The 17,014-nt window shown below is 41.2% G+C and overlaps 1 long non-coding RNA gene across 1 annotated transcript; it reads left to right on the forward strand.

Moving 5' to 3' along the window:
- Window positions 1-10,282: 10,282 nt before the first annotated feature.
- LOC134175730 (uncharacterized) lies at window positions 10,283-15,142 on the forward strand. The gene is made up of 3 exons (XR_009969127.1): window positions 10,283-10,532; window positions 12,058-12,220; window positions 14,316-15,142. It is a non-coding gene; the product is annotated as an uncharacterized LOC134175730 (long non-coding RNA).
- Window positions 15,143-17,014: the final 1,872 nt, after the last annotated feature.

Below are 17,014 nucleotides of genomic sequence, written 5' to 3' on the forward strand. Positions count from 1 at the left end.
GGACCAAAGCAAATTGTGTGAATGCTGGTAAAAGAAAACTGCAGAGTTTTGTCAGCTCATTTGACTATCTATCTGCTGTGAAAGGAAGTTCACTGTCTGGCTGCAGTATTAGGAATAGAAAATTATGCAATAATAATAGTAATAAAATCAGGAAATATACCACTTTTGCTCTTTCCTCATTGATCTGCAAGAATAGCTGGCTTCTACGCTTTTGTAATGCTACGTTGGGTTGCAGTTACTGGCTTTAAGATGCATTAGTGCTGGACTATGTGGTAATTCTTCTTAAAGTCTAATAGTTTCTTCTCAAAGTGCAGTAGTTTTATTTAAAATCTGGCACTGAGTTCCTGCACAGCATCTTGGCTCCTGTATCGCCTAATCTGTATTTTGGCATTGTTTCCATGAAGCTCAGACCCAGGGATTTGGCATCAGAGCCTAACATGTTTCTCCTCTCACTTTTCCTCCACTGCTCCCCACCAGCTAAACTGAAACAAAAAATAATGACAACCTATATGTTCCAAGTGAAGGGAGAAAAAATGGCCTATGGTAGAACTAACAGGCCTAGTGCTGTACAGAAAGGAGTTTTCACTGACAGAAATAACTGAATTGCAACTAGATAATGAAATCCTGTTTAAAAAAAAGCCCATGAATTCAGGGTGAAAAAAAAAAGGCTGAATATCAGAAATGTTTATTCTAGTTTATTTTTGTTATTGAATTGTTAATTGAGTTTAAGGGAGGATATTTCTCCTGGGAACACTGTTTCTTCAGTGCAGAATAAAAACTTCTTTTACCTAGTAGGTGTCTCAAAATGCCTGGATTTCTCTCTCTGATTAAAACCCAGCTAATACAAAATGTGCTCTGATGCTCATTTCACACAGAATTATCTGGGGAAGCCAAGCCTACCTACTTTTGGGTGAGAAGAAGGAGTGGCAGTACCCTAAACCAGCTGTAGGCCCTGTCTCTGTCACACCTTTTTGCACCAATGCAGTGGTGCAGTGCTTTGGACTTTAAAGTCTGTTATTTCTTTCATTTTCTTTAGGGAGTCTATCACAGTGTTGATATGCTAAAAATGCAGTGCATTGTCATATTTGTTCTGGTTAGAAGTGATATTTTACTGTAACTGTGCACTTATAAGAGGAATAAACAAAGCATTGGAAAAATATTGAAAACAGAAGTCAGAAATAAGAAAGTGTGATGAAAAAGATAAAATTGATAGCAAAGGCTATAATAAGGGGTGAAATGCAGAAAATGGTAAGTGAAAGCCAAAGTTGGGTAAATCCCTATCTGGAGTTTCTGAAGACCATGAACAGCAATATTTTTTAAACTACAGTAGGAACAAAATAAATCCTAATGATGGGATATAAGTATTAGCAGCTGGAGATTACAAGAAAAGATTCTCTGGATGTGGAAAAATAGGTATTTCACTGTTGTTTTTTTTTTTTTTCTTTTCCTGATGTATTTCTATTTTATGAATATCACAGAAACTCCTTTCAGACACTGAGTTACTGGAAGGAAAACAAGGCATCATCTTTTAGTGACAATCATTTATAAACCATCAGGGCTCAGTAACTTATACCTGGAAGTTCAGAAATCATTGACTGAGGAAATCTTCAGCTTGTTGGTATTCAATTTATATCAGAGTACCAAGGATACTCCAGCTGTACAGAGTGCAAATGGCCTGCTGATATTCAAGGAGGGCATGTAGGGTGATCCAAGTAATGGTGACCCAAGTAACAGTGACCCAATTAGCATACCATTTATCTGAGGGGAAATAATGCTTAGACTGATATAGATTTTAATCAATAAAGAATTAGGAGATGGATATACCTTTGGATCAATGACACCAAAGAAGGCTGATCTTGTCAACTAACTGCCAACTCCTTCCTTAATGAGTTTCAAGGTTCAACTTTTAAAGATAACTACAGAGATATACTTCATGCAGCATTCATGCTAAGGGAACCTAAATTTATTTAAAATACCACTCGACCATGGGATAAATAAGTTAATAGCTGGAAACTAGCCTGTGTTGAAGAGAAGTTATCCCTGGGTAATTTTCTTTCAATGAGATTGTTCCAAGTGTGCTTGACAGCAGCCAGATGCAAGCCTCATCCTGCTCATCTTGGAGTGAAAATAATTAGCCTTCTAAATATAGTTACATACAAAGATCAGCAGAATGGTTGAGGACACAGCAGTTACATGCAGCAATATGATCATGTGTCTGAGAAACACAAGGTGTTTAAAGCTGCAAAATGGTGCACACTTAGGAGCAAGGAAGTAAGACCACTCCTTGAGAAAGTGAGGTTACCTCCTGCAATATGGCAATTTTGGAGAGGGCTGGCAGTAAACAAGCTGCCTGAGCATGGCTATGGTAAATGGGTCAAAGCAGTCCTTAGGTGCTTGCACAGGATTCATAGAATCATAGAATGGTTAGGGTTGGAAAGGACCTTAAGATCATCTAGTTCCAACCCCCCTGCCATGGGCAGGGGCACCTCACACTAAACCATGTCACCCAAGGCTTCGTCCAGCCTGGTCTTGAACACTGCCAGGGATGGAGCATTCACAACCTCCCTTGGCAACCTACTCCAGTGCCTCACCACCCTAACAGGAAAGAATTTCCTCCTTATATCCAATCTAAACTACCCCTGTTTAAGTTTTAACCTGTTACCCCTTGTCCTGTCACTACAGGACAGATTAGCAAGTGAGAGTAGGCAATTTCCAATTAACAGCAAAGAAAGATCAAGAAAGTGGCTTGCAGTGAACACCCTAAGGAGTTCAACCAGTTTATATATTAAAGAAAATAAAAAAGGCATAAAGACACAAAGATTGCAAAGACATTCTTTCACAAGATGAAAATACCATGTTCAGGAAGGCTCTTTTACTCCAGTAGAGCCAAATCTGTCAAAACCAAACACTGAAGCCAGGCTTACTGAAATGAGAAGCTAGGCACATGTTTTTAAAGAATGAAGGTCATTCAAATACTGGTGCAAACTACTACAGGAGGTAGTAGTTTCCCATTTTTACATTTCATTTCATTAGGACAGGATGGGTGATCTGTTTTAATCAAGTACAGGTAATTAGGCTCAACATGGGAATAACTGGGCAAAGTATGATGGCATATGGTATGCAGAAAGTCAGAGCAGATGATCTAACAATCCCCTAGGTCTTTGGTTCTGAAATTATGAAATCCGTTTGATAAAATTTAGTGCTGGCAAAGTGCTGATATCCAAATCCAGGTTTGACCCAGGAGAGTCCTTAGTATCTCTAGATGTTACTGCTTTTACTGCAAGCTTCACAAGTGGATCCTGGAAATCCACTGAACTCACTGAAATCATACAGCGTTGAACTCAGACAAGTTTACAGCACTAACCAACTGTGAATGGGTCTGGGGAGGCTGAAGAAGGTGGTAACAGCAGCAGATGTTTGCTGCTTGGCAGTGACTGTATAGAGACAGCGGCAGAGGCTAAATGTTGAAATCAGCAAAATCAATGGGAAGAGTCTCACTAACTTAAGTTGGCTTAGGATGAGGCAGAACCAGAATCATGCTGTTTCCACTTATTTATATAGGAACAATTCAAATCCAGAGGAAGTGATACAGGCTTTAACATAAACACTATATGAGTGCTCCACATGGAAGTTGATGGTGCATTCATTCTCTCTCAGTGGCTACTACCTGCTGAAAGCTCCTCTCTGAGATGTCAGACATATTAGGCTTTTAAATATTTAGCATATCATAAACTCATAGGTTGCAATGTCATCTTTGCTATTGTGTGTGAAAAGGGTACTTGTCTTTGACTACTTTTGGAAACTTTGATTATATTAGTAGTCTTTAACTACTAAAAAGCTGGGGGTAAACACAGAAAAACTCAAGAATGTTTAGGACCTGACCCAAGCTAACAGGAAGCACAAACTACCAAGCACCTATCCTGCTCCCTAGATGCCACAGAGCAAACAGTCCTATGGCCTGTGATAGCAACAGGACAGTCTCATTCCATGCGTACGATGCTCCAGCACGTGGTGTGGTGTTGAGTCAAGTTGCCCTCTTCAGGACTTGCCAGCAATGCTCCTTGTTCCTTCATTTTTCAGCCCAGGAATTTATGAAAACTAAATTGTCTCCTTTACCGGGCACTCGGTGTCTGCGCAGGAAAGAGAAAAAAAAAGGAATGAGTTAAAGGTAAAGCATTGGCCACTGTGTTGAATTTCCTGTCTTTTGTGGTCATCCTATCTTACAACACCCAGACATTCTTTCCAGGCTAGTATAGATTTGTATTTATTAATGATTTTAGTGCTTGTGGGGGCTAGTCACTTCTGTATGCAGGTTTTTCTTCCCTCTTATTTTTATTTCTTTTTCACGTTCTGTTGTTCTTGCTGCTGCAAACACTTGTGCCTGGAGAAAAAAAGAATTAAAACGGGGCAGAAAAATAGATCAGCCTCTACCAATTGGCCTGTTCAGCAAAGAAGGAATAGATTTTACTCTAATCTGTACCATTAGCATAACAAGAGAAATGCTGGAGCAGTTGTTAATAACAGCAAAGAGGTTGTTTAAGTCAAGCATGTGTTTCAGCTCCACGGGCTGATTAATCTTGTCACCATTTTTTTTTTGTTCAGAAAACTTTTCACTGGAGGCAGAGGGGACGGGAGGGGGAGGGAAAAAAAAGCCAAAAAAAAAAAAAGAAAGAGGCAGCAGAATAGCCACGGCCCCGCCTTCAAACCTGTCTCTGTGTCTACCCTTACTTCTGCCTGGATTAGTCGACATAAAGCTGTTTTCTACAGCCAGGGCCCTCAATGGCAAGTTAAATTCAGACAGATTGTGAGGAGTGGAGAACATGGGCCTGAGAAAAGGGACCCGGCTCCCGCCCTGACCCCTCTTTGTTCCCCCGCCGTGGTCACCTGCCACCCCGCACAAAGGCCCACGCCGCCGCTGCTGCCGCCGCTGTGCCGCCCTGACCTGGCCTGGCCCCATTGGCTGCCGCACCGCTGTTGCCAGGGAAGGAAGGCCGGGAAGAGGCCGGGGAAGGCCAGGAAAGGCCAGAGCAGGGCAGGGAGGCCGGGGAAGGGAGGCTGGATGACGGCAGACCCAGGCACGAGGCAATGGCGCGGTGCAGCCGGCAGGTAGTGGGGAGCAGGTCACTCGTGGCCGTGAGGCTTGAGGCATGCTGCTGAGGTCCAGTGGCTGATCTCCCCTGGTGTGTGATCTCCTCCTCCAGTAAACCCATCCCCATCTGAGTGCTCCTGCCTCTGCTTTGCTTTATTTTAGCATCTGTTTTGCATGGTGGGAGCTATAGCTGCCTGGCTAAATTATAAACAAAGAGTGGGTGAGTGAGAGCAGCTTCCAGCTCATGCTATCAAAACCTACCTGCACACGGCAGGAGTTTAGTTTGCAAACTGGTCTGCTAACAATAACACTGGAGGGAGAAGAGGAGCAACAGATCCTAGCCTAAATACCCTGCTCACCCATAATAAAGGATTTTTGTCCATACTTGTTCCTGTTGTTGTAACAAACAGGGAAAGAAATATTGCTGCCTCCTCGCAGTATTTCCTGATGCAGGAAAACACACACACTTGTCTGTAAACGTGCCAGTGCTGCTTTTCATTGAGGGAAGCTGCTGGCAGGCCTGAAGCTAGTTCTGGTTTATAACCCTGGTGAGGCTTGGGCTCCTTGTTGGTGTCAGAGGGGCAGGGTGCACCTACCGCTTCTCACAGGAGCCATCCACTGTTCTTCGTCCAGACCACGAGCAGAGTCAAAGGAGAGCAACAGAGCCCTTGCGATTCACCTGAAATAGGAACAAATATTCAGTGAGGCTTGTCTAAGCCATGTTATGCCGTTAGTGTGCAGATCTCTGTTGAAGGCGGTGCTTTTGTGTCTCCTTACCTCACACCTGGGGTTTGCTGTATCTTACTGAAGATCTCAGGGAGATCATAGTGCCCTTCATGGTAGCTTTTACCTTGGTTCACCTTGTTACAGGAAATGATAAACACACAGCTCCTCCTGCAAAAAAGCTGTCAGTAAAGGATATTATATCCTAATGGAAATAGCAAAGGATAAGGTAGTGCCTCAGGGAACTACAGACTCAGAAATGGTGGTAAGTTTGCAGCAGTTGAGCTTCCACAGCCAACTTGGGTGCAATCTGTAGTTTGAAATGTGTTGTTCAGAGCATTTGTATATCGTGATTCTGCTCAATGATTCTGTTAGAAATCATGTTATCTGGCTGCTAGGATAATTTTATTGCTTTCCATCTATAGATACCACACACAATTTGTACCTATGGATTTCTTCAGAGGCACATGCTCCGTTCTTTCTTTTTTTTTTTTTTTTATGTAATCTTAAATTTCTCCACAAAAATCTGCCTGTGCAGAATTTGCAGCCAGCATGGAGACCAGGTGCTACAAGTACAGTGGTCCACCTCTAGGTACTTTCTTTGCTTCCCCAGCCTCATCCTGCCTTAGAGATAGAAGATTGCAAGTGAGTCACCCAGACATGGTTTTCCTTGTTATCTGTTGCTTCTGGAGAAAGGATTTCAGAGTGCAGAGAGGAATTCTTGGATTCAACAATATATTTTTAACAGTCCTTACCAATGGCAGCTCAGCAGATCTGTTATCTAACGTCATACCTGGCTTAGCATGTAAAGTACCTTATTCTCCCTAAACTTTTATGTGCACAGAGAGAAAGTGAAACAGTTTTAAATCAGAATTCCTCATTTAAATTTATGATAACACTGAAAATGGACTTTAAATAACTAGTAAAAGTGTGAAGGCAAGATGAGCTGGTGCCGAAGACAGTAGTACCTCTGTAGAGTACATGGTCTTTATGTTCCTTCCATGCTAGTACTACATTTGGCATTACTAGAGGAGACAGCATAAACCCACAGTTGAAAAAACATGAATCCCCACTTAAAATAGGAATCACAGAGGTATAAAATAACACAATATTCCCCTTCCACAGAAGCCCTCCTCCCCAAAAATGTAATATAGGCGATGAGAAATATAACAGAAATGAGGCTAACAGGGGAACAGTAGCCAAATGTAGTCTTGTAAATGCTTTCTTGATATTTGCTCTGTCACCAAGTGCTGTATTGCACCACCCGAGAGATCCTCAGGACTGGGCAGAAGGAGAGATGCGGATTTTGAGGGGGGCATAATTTTAAAATCCTGCTTCACAAGTTCCATGGTTCTTTCCCCTCCATTTTTTTGGCCAATATTTTGGCATAAGTTAGATTTTAAAAAAATCAGCTAATTATCATTATTGCTTCCAGGTAACTTGCTTACTTTAACTATTGCAAAATTGTGGAAGTACCTTTAAGGGGATTTAGGTATGATTCTGTATGTAATAAATAGCCACAAATTAATGAAAAGTTATAAAGAAGAGTTAGAAAAAGAAGATAAAGGATATATGAATGCATTTGGGGAGATAAAATATCACTCATGTTTTGTGTATTTTCAGGAGGGCTATTCAGGGATATATATATATATATATATATATATATGTAAGGAGGGATATAGCAATTGTTATACAGAAATAGAAATTGCCATAAGTACGTCTGGAAGTGATAACTGTTATTTGAAAGTCCACACTGTTACAGATGATCTAGGGGGAATGGGGGGAGCTCATACACGTGCTAGATGTGATGCCTATTTTAATTGCACTGATTCTCTATGTGAAGATTTACTTGAACAGAATTGACTTAAAAATCCAACCACTAGGAACATGGCCATCTTTTAAGTGGGTTTTGGTCAGAAGGTACATACATAAGGGCAATAACTTTACAGAATTGTAAACATGGTTTTACTAGTAACATCTGTTGCGCTTTCTTTCTCCTTGCCCCATAGTGGGCTATTCTGAGCTGACACCAAGGATATTGTCGCGAGTTAAAAGTTGCTCTCTGGAGACCGGGCTGTTCTATGCTTACAGTCTCTTACCCTAAAAGTTCCCAGGAGAAGCGTTTGACATACTAACTGTTTGACAGAAGGACAAGGCCAAGATGACAGCTTGGGACGCCTATGTCCATCAGAAGTCTCAGTCTGTATCCCACTAGCAAAGGGTATTTAAAGATCAGACACATAAATAATAGCATTCACACACATTTGGTTACAATGCTTAATAGCCGTATCAGGAATCAGGAGAAAAAACAATGCATCCTTTATAGTATTTTTAAAGGAATTAAAACAGCTAGTTAGGACAACTTTTGCTTTTAGTCTTTTTGTTTGTTTGTTTTTAAACCTTGAGTGTAGTTGTTGCCAAATTTACTATTCTAAAACAAAAAAAAAATAAAAATAATAAAAAAAAAGTTTCACTTTCCCATCTATTGCAAGTCCTGAGGGTTTTCCTTCTAAAAATGGTCCAGCCTGTTTCTTTTTATTTTAATGGTTTGATGCATAGGAAAAGGGTTAACTGCATAACTCAATCACACAATATCTTAGATTACAGATAGCCTGCAAGAAAAGGTTTTGCAGCGTGGTAATAACTATCACTGCATCGTGGGAACAGGCTGTGGCAGACAATGATGGAATTGACAATGGTGCATACAAAGGCCACCTTTGGGAGAAACCATATCTCACAGCATGCTGGGAAAAGTGAGAAATAGTAGCAGATGCTGTCAGGACTATAAGCAACAGATGCCTCCTGGCCAGCGTTCAGCCAGTACAACCAGATCACACCATTCATAAGCAGGGAACATTTTTTTTTTCTCCCTCTCTTTGTAGGAGGGAGGTAGCAAATACAAATATTGCAGAGGAATTAAAAACAGCAGATGGTGGCAGCAGGATTTGATGAGATCAGGGTCAGGTATGGGTATACATTTGGTAGTGGCATTAATCATCCTTTCCCTTTGGGAACTGAAAGTTCAGGCCACTAACACAGCATTAAATTGACCACCTTCAGGTTATGTTTTACTTACCCAGTTACCCTCAATATCCCTTGTCATCCTCCCCCCCCCACTTCAACAGCATGGCCGCATAGCTCTCTCGTGTAATGCTCTGGTAGATTTAAGAGAGTTTAAAAGAACATATGTTCAATATTTGGTTAATTCAATTTGTGCTTAAATCATTAATAAGCCAGCCAATCCCGAACAGGAAACGTTAAAAGCCTCCTATTAAACCCACTGCATTATCTCTCTCTCTCTTGTGCCAAGCTGGTTGTTTTCACCTACAAACGCTCTCTGTTTATTATTGGCTTGAATATATTTGGTCACCTTTCATCTTCCATCTATTGCTCGAACATTTAGCTTATAGCTCCTGTCGTAAATGCTGCAAGGGAAATGAGGAGGTAAATAATACAGCTCCCTTGGAAAAACAAAGTTGGAAGTGTAAATGAGCTTTCTTGCATGTGTTGCTCTGTGCGTTGGGTTCAATACAGTCAGATCATTAAAGGAATGTAAATGAACAGTTTGTATCAGAAAGTGACACAGATTCCTTTTCAGAAGTTTGTTTCAGATTTTAGTTTTACTTTAAGAGTGGTTTGAACTCATTACAGGTCTCTGTGTGATGACTTGTCAAATCTCTGAGACAGTTTTGCAAAACCAGAATGCATTTTCTCCCAGCCATTGCTCTATTACTGGATTGTTGAGTAAACAGGATGGTGATGAAGGCGTAATCATTCTTCTGCCAGGGTTATGGGTTTATTTGGCAATTAGGAGAACACAGCCTAGTAATTAGACAATCTGTGTTCTAGCATTGTCTGTGAGGCTGGTTTCCTCACCTTAGGTAGGTGATATTTTTTCCATTGCTCCGTTTTCTCTGTTATGAAACAGAGATTTTCATTATACCTGCATCAAAGGAGAAGTGTGGATGGTTAAACAAATTATTCTTCATTTGCCCAGTGAGTTTGTGGAGTCTGAAAAACATGCCCAGTAGGCATGTTGTGTCAAATGCCAAAGTCTGACAGTTTGGTGGTTGTAATATGAAACTTTGACACATAAAATGTAAGTTCTGAAATTCAGGGTGCAGGAGAGGTGAGACCTGACTTCTCTTTACTCAATTTCTGTTTGGAAGCTCTGGTCCTAGGCTTGTGCTGTGAATTCTGGGAAGCAGCCCAGCATTGCTGCAGCACCCTGCCTTTTCAAGCCAGTGGACCTTTCTGGCCACCCAAAGCACTGATTCTCTAGAGACATAACAGAATCTGGCAAGAAGTTGTGGGTCAAATCAGGTCCTCCAATCAAAACACTAGATTTTACTTTATGCAATATTTGATATTAGATATTTGTTTTGTGAATGATAAACTTCTACACCTTTATTAGAGGTTTTTCCTTGAATTCTTACTGTAAAATTCAACCTAATTATCAGTGAATTAGGACTTGAAGCATGTTGTATCCATATGTTGGCGATAAACTGGAGATTAGGGAGGCACTATTTAATGTATTAATCTGTTGTATAAATACACTAGGTTGAGCAAAGATGAAGAAGATATTCTGTGGGCAACAGGCAAAGGAAATATTTCTAGGCTCCTCTGCATAAATTTTCCTTCTCCCAGATTGCTATCTTCAGCATCATCAGATTTCTTTGCCTCTCAGTCTATGGACTGATCTTTCTCCTACCAAAGCCAGGTGACTCATCACCACTGAAATGGTAAGAAGACTGTGCTTTCGTTATCCAGTATACTCTTCCATGGTAATTACTTAACAGAAATGGGGAAATTTGTGTGTTCAACAGCAGATTGCACTGGAGTTATATGTTACTTCCTACTTACTTTTTCACACCGAGGAATTCTCTCAGTCAAAAGGCTGCAGGTGTAAAAGGAATGGAAAGGCACAATTCTTTCTTTATGCTAAGTTATTTCACTTAACTCTGAGCCTGTTGTGACAACTAGACAACTTAGTTTAACCTCCTGTTTATCAGAAATGACTACATTTTTCCCAGTTACCTCTCTTTCAAGCCTGGTTGAATGCACGCTTGCCTAAAGCATATCTTGTGCTTGGCTGATGTGCATGTGGTTATCTGATGAAACTCTCAGCTCTGGGATATTAATAAATAAAATAAAGAAAAAACAATAGTCATCTGTATAGATAAAAATATTACCCACATGAATTCCATCTATCTGGTCTTTGGTTAAGAATGATAAAGCTCTGCTGGGACATTAACATTCAAGGTATCTGCAGTTACAAAACTGGGGGTTTTATGAGGCATTTTGTTGACCTTTTGTAGTCTCTGGCATTGGCCACCGTATTTACTATACTAGCAAAGTCATGACAAACATATTTACTCTGTTACTGCTGTGGTATCCTGCTTGACAAAGAAGGTATGGCAGACCTCTATTGGATCTTGTTGGATGAAATGTTTGTATCATCAAAATCTGGGCAAGAGCTCAATTTACAGCTACCAGCAGCTAAATGCCTACAGAGTAGCATAATCAAAGAGAGTGCTTTTACTAAATAAATATGGTTCTTCTCACTGAAAGAAGTCAAGCAACCATATTGGCTCTGACTTCTTTAAAGTCTTGAAATTGTCCTGGGTTCAGCAGTAGCAGTCATTTTTCCCCTTCTTGGTAGCTGGTGCAGTGCAGTGTTTTGACTTTCAGCTCGGGAACAGAGCTGATAACAAGCGATGTTTTGGTTTGGCCAAGGACTTTGTGAGCCTCATGCTCTGCCAGGGAGGAGGGGAAGCCAGGAGGAAGCAGAGACAGGACACCTGACCCAAACTGACCAAAGAGGTATTTACCACAGCACGTCATGCCCAGGATGTAACTGGGAGTTAGCCGGAAGGGCTGGGAGACTGCAGGGTTGGAGGAGGTATCGGTCGGTGCTTCGTTGGGCTGAGGGGGGCGAGTTATCAGTCGGCTGGTGCTGAGGTGTTGTATTCTCTTCCCTTGATATTTCCTTTATCATTATTATCATTGGTGGTAGCAATAGTGATTTGTGTTATACCTTAGTTACTAAACTGTTCTTATCTCAACCCGTGGGAGTTGCATTCTTTTTGATTCTCCTCTCCGTCCCTCCGAGAGCAGGGGGAGGGCAAGAAAAGGGGGGGGAAGTGAGCGAACGAATTACCTGACTGGGTTTAAACCACGACAACATGATTTTGTTGTACAAAGTGAATTTTCATGGAGTCCTAACCAGACCTTTCTCTTCCAAGAGATCTGGAAAACAAACTAAACTGACCCCTGAACCAGACACTACAGAGCCCTGCAGATACGAATTTGAATGGTGATGTTTTGGAATATGAGTTTAGTTATGGAGCCAGCTATTCAGGAGTGGGAAAAACCTGTCCCTGAAACTGAACAATCCTGAACTTTAAGGTACTGAAATCTTGCAAACGGGGTTATAGGTTAGTTTTCCTGAAATACCTTTGTAATATAATGTCACACTTAAACATGATGACTAAATGATCCTATTCCGTGTTGCCTTCTGACATGCTAAGAAAAATGCTATATATAAAGTACTTGGCACCTGATCCTTAAGAAAGGAGAAGAGACTTCTGCTCTCCCAGCAGAAGAGACAGAGCCATGCCAGGGTGATGCAGGTGAGTTTCTCAGAGTGGAGGCAGAGCTGAGTGCAGGCACAGATGTGGCCAAGGCAAGACATGTCCATGATCCAGGGGGACTGCAGCTTTGGAGACTTTGGAGCAACTTGGACTGCAGTGTTCTGTGGCTCTGGCAGGGTATGATCCTGCCTCATCCTTGCAGTCCTGCACATGTTGAGATGCTGGTATATAGAGTTAGCTCCTCAAAGATCTGGCCTGACCTTAAGAGTACTGACATCTCTTTTAACTTATATGGAGTTACCAAAAGCTTTCTAATGCCTCTGTGGACCTTTGGTTGGAATTCCAACAGCTGGATGGAGCTTCCACCTCCCACACCTGCCTAAGAGGATCAGTAAGATGCATTCTGTTAATTTCCAAATTGTAAAGGAAAAGACTTGTTTGGGAATTTATTTCTTATTACTAGCCAATTTTGTGTAATCATCACATTTCTCCTTCATTGTTCTTTCAACAAAGTTCAAAACCCTTGCTGTTGCTAGTGAGAGCAGAAATGAAAAACATTGGATCTTTCAAAGCCCGATCAAGTTTGTGTATCTCTTTTCCTGCTAGGTTTGGGATAAATCTTTCCACCCAATAGGAAGTTCATTTGTTTTAACTTTCTGTCTCGAGGAGCCAATCGTCAAACTTCCCCCAGTGCCCACAAATTCAGCTGTCATTAGTCCTTTCTTCTGAAATGACTAATTTCCATCACTCCATGTCATCCATGAATGGGAAAGTAATCAGCACCATTTAGAGAGAGAAACCACTTGAGCTCCAGGATCCTTTTCTCCTTGTTGGCTGATTGTGATTTCATATCTTTTATGTAAAGCAGACTTTCAGAGCTGTTACCTATTTAAGGAATTTTTCAATTAACATTTTTTTTCTTCAAGAGTGACCAGGGCCTTTCGATTCCACCACAAAGGATTGGCTTACTTTTCATATAACAGTGTGCTCAGCTCAGTTCCTTCATCCTGAAGGTCTTTTATTTGGCAGTGATAATTTGGTTTAAACCCTCACCAATCAATAGCTGATCAATGCACAGCAGGAGAGGATTTCTATTGAAAAACCATTATACTTCAAGGGACTAAAATTTCTCATTTGAACAAAAAGTGCTCCAGCCTTATTCAAAATCTGTCTAATTGGCTCTTGGTTAAAAACAAAAATAAGCCTAAAAGGGAAGAAAGTTCCATATGGACATTGAGGAGAGACCGAGGTTAAGGGCTGGTCCTGAAAGGTAATGAGAACCTTTAGTTTTTGAAGAACTCGGTTTTTCAGGACTTGCCAAGGTTGGGCTCTAATGTTAAAGTGCATTTTATGAAGAAGGTCATATTTATTTGCAAATGTTTGCACTGGGCTTGATTTTCTTTGAATGTGAATTATATTATTTCCAAACAAGAAATTCTTCAAAGTGCATAGTTTTTCTGCCTTCACAGGACTGGGTAAAATCAAATCCCAAGCAGTAGGTGTAATCCATTATTTACCCATCTGTTAGCTGGTTCTTCTAACCAGGGAATATCATAATCATGGGGTGTAGATATTGTAAAGCTGGCTTCAGCACTAACTGTTACATAGAGGCTTGTGCTTTCCTGCAGAATGATCCTCAGCTTTCACCTGTGCTGTGGACCTGATCTAATGCAACTGACCTTGTGGAGAGCTTTGTCACTGCTTTCTGTGTCATATCTTCTGTGTCCAGCCAAGATTGCAGGACCACACTGATAAGGTCTTAAAACCACTTTTAGGGCTGCTCTGCAAAACTTCCATTGCGGATTCCTCTTTTAGTAGGCCCTGGCTGGATTCTGGTCTATTTTCCTGAAATTTGTCTGCATCTCACTTCTGCTCCTTCTTCTGCTCCTTCTCTTTGCTGTCTCAAGCAGATGAGGCAAGAGAGAGCTGTTTCCCCCACAGCTGCAAAAAAAGTGGACTCCTGCAAAGCAAACAACAGTATCTGTGCCCCAGCTGAGTGACCGCTGCCACAGAGCAGTAGTGGCTGCCTGGTGTCATCAGAAGGAACAGAAGCACCATGCATTCACCTGTGCAGGTGGGGAGCCAAGGAAGCCTGCTGAGTGCCACCTGGCCTTTCCCTGCTGCCTCTGTTGCCAGAAGTGAAGTCCAGCCCTGTGCAGAGGATACAGCACTGCGTCCCCCTGCCACTTGATTCCTCCTCAATCCCCGTGTGCAAGGGTTGCACTCCATTAGCCACATAGGTCTTTGTCCTGGCCTTCTGCACTGACTTGTCTTATTTTTTCTATCATCCCAGTTAGATGTCAACAGATGAAATAGCTTCCTGGGTGCCTGTGATTTAATACAGTGAGAAAATACAAATGGTGATACTTGATTAATAACTCACATCCCTCCCTCACAATGCACTGTTTTCTAATCCATGGTTGTTTCAAACAATAGAGAAAGAAAGCATGGCCACATGGGAGCTGTTATGTTCTTGCATGAAGGTAGAATTGAAGAAGCTAGTCTTAGAAAGCATTTTTTCTAATTCTCAGGCTACATATTTTTATTTTCAAAGCTTTTTAAACATGATGAAAACCCCAAATCGTTGTCAGAATGATCTGACTCTGCAAGATTCTTCTCCAGTATTTCTTATTGGAACTATAATCGATATTTTTTTAGACCAACCACAATGGGTTTTCTCAGTCGAAAATAACTTTTCATCCAACAATTTTTTTGAATTTGGAATTATAAAAATCTACCTTCAGCTAAAAACTTTGTAAAAATTTTGATACAAAAAAGAATATCTGAAAAATATCCTAGCAAAATGGGCCAGAAGATATCTACTGAAAATTCTGTAAACCAAACCCAGTTTTGATTTGCATTCCTATTTAGTAAAATCATTTTCCCAAGTTTTGGTCACTTCTGCTTGAGAAATGTAAAGTGGATAGATTGAATCTTAGAATCTAGAAGTGAAGAAAACCTTTGATGTCATTTTGTCCTTCTTTTTGTGGGAGACAGAGAATTTTTCCTCTTCCTGCCATGTATCTTCCTATAGTAGGCTTTCTCCCAGCCAGGACAGTTTTTCACAGAAGTAATTATGGACATTAAAAAGATATAAAATCTTTATGAGTGCTATCAATTTCACTTTGGCTAATAAAATAAAAGATAAAGGGAGCTAAGGCACTCCCTCTGCAGCATTAAAAATACTCAGGAAAGTGAAGACATTCAGATCGGTTTTATTTCAGTTCATTTCAATCAGTTTACCTCTCTTTGAAATATTTCATTTTCTATGTCTACTTAAGACTGCTGACCAGGATCATCCCTCAGTGTTTTAGTGAGGGGGCTATCCCTGCAAAGGCACTCTAAATTAGATGAGCATTTTAATGGGAATGAATGCAATGATCAGTATGCTTCCTGTAGATTTTTTTTTTCTCCACTGAAATCTGTGTAGGTGGCTGGAAAATCTTTTTAAAAGAAATGATCACAGAACAAATTGTTAGAATAAGTGTGTTGTAACATGGTTTCACTGGAGAAACCCTATTTCCCCTGTATGATACAGCACATAGCTGTGCTCCACGGACACAAGTAGGTTTCTGGCCATCCTACTTCCCCTCCTCAGCATTGTTTGAGGTTCTTTGTCAAGACGCCTTCCTCCAAAGCTGCCTCCCCTGGGACAGGGGCTCTTGGCTGCCTTTGAGAGGTGACCTGATCAGCTACCAGTCCCAGCTTTGCAGCTCCACAGCATTGTCCCTCACAGCCCCATGCCCGCTGCCAACAACCTGCACTTCTGCTACACGGAAGCTATGGTAGGAATGTCTAGTTGAATGTAAAAAAACCCACTCCATACTCCAAAAGATCCAGAAAAACATCTTATTATTCATTAAGGACGTGCTTCTCTGCTGCTTCACTTAGGGGAAGTAGTACAAGTAATCACAAGTAAGTGGGTTGCTCTGGTGAACAAGAATGACTTGCATGGGAGGGTTTGCAGTAACCTAACCTTGGGTTTGGTCCCCTTTACACTGGTTTAGCTCCAGGGTAATACTATACTAGTACTTAATTGGGTTTGGTTTTAATTAGCAATGGACATCAAGTATTTCTATTGCTCTAAATTCAAGTAAATGTCACGTACACAAACAGCCACTCCCATACCAAATGCTGTCAACTATTTTTTCTTCTGAAATCATTTCTTATTGAGTTGCCTCCCTGCACTCATTTTTGTAACGACTGGTAGTGTTCCATGTGGCACAAGTTGCTGATGTGAAAGGTGAGGCCCTGCAGATCCCCTTACAGAAAGGTTCTTGCAATCTGCTTTCTCTGAAGCTACGGGTAAGTCCTAGCTGTGAGATCCACACCAGACTCGCTACCCAAACCTGCACTTCCTTTGTGCAGTGGTGCAGTTCATATTCCCCTCCCCTAGTATGGCCTGACCCAGAGATGTATTTAGGTTCCTCAGTGTGGAGTTAATACCCCAGCTTTCATGCCAGAAACATCTTCATGAAAGGCATCCCTTAAATGTCATCAGACAAACTTTAGGTAAAATGAGGAAGTATGGGAAATCTCAGAAGGGATCCTGTTTTCAGACTTCCAGATCCGCCCTCAGATCCTCTTGGAGGATATGGATCCAAATAAC

The sequence above is a fragment of the Pezoporus occidentalis genome, unplaced genomic scaffold (genome assembly GCF_034315485.1).
Source record: "Pezoporus occidentalis ecotype Australia unplaced genomic scaffold, CSIRO_AGI_Poc_V1 ctg7, whole genome shotgun sequence".
Lineage (NCBI taxonomy): Eukaryota > Metazoa > Chordata > Aves > Psittaciformes > Psittacidae > Pezoporus > Pezoporus occidentalis.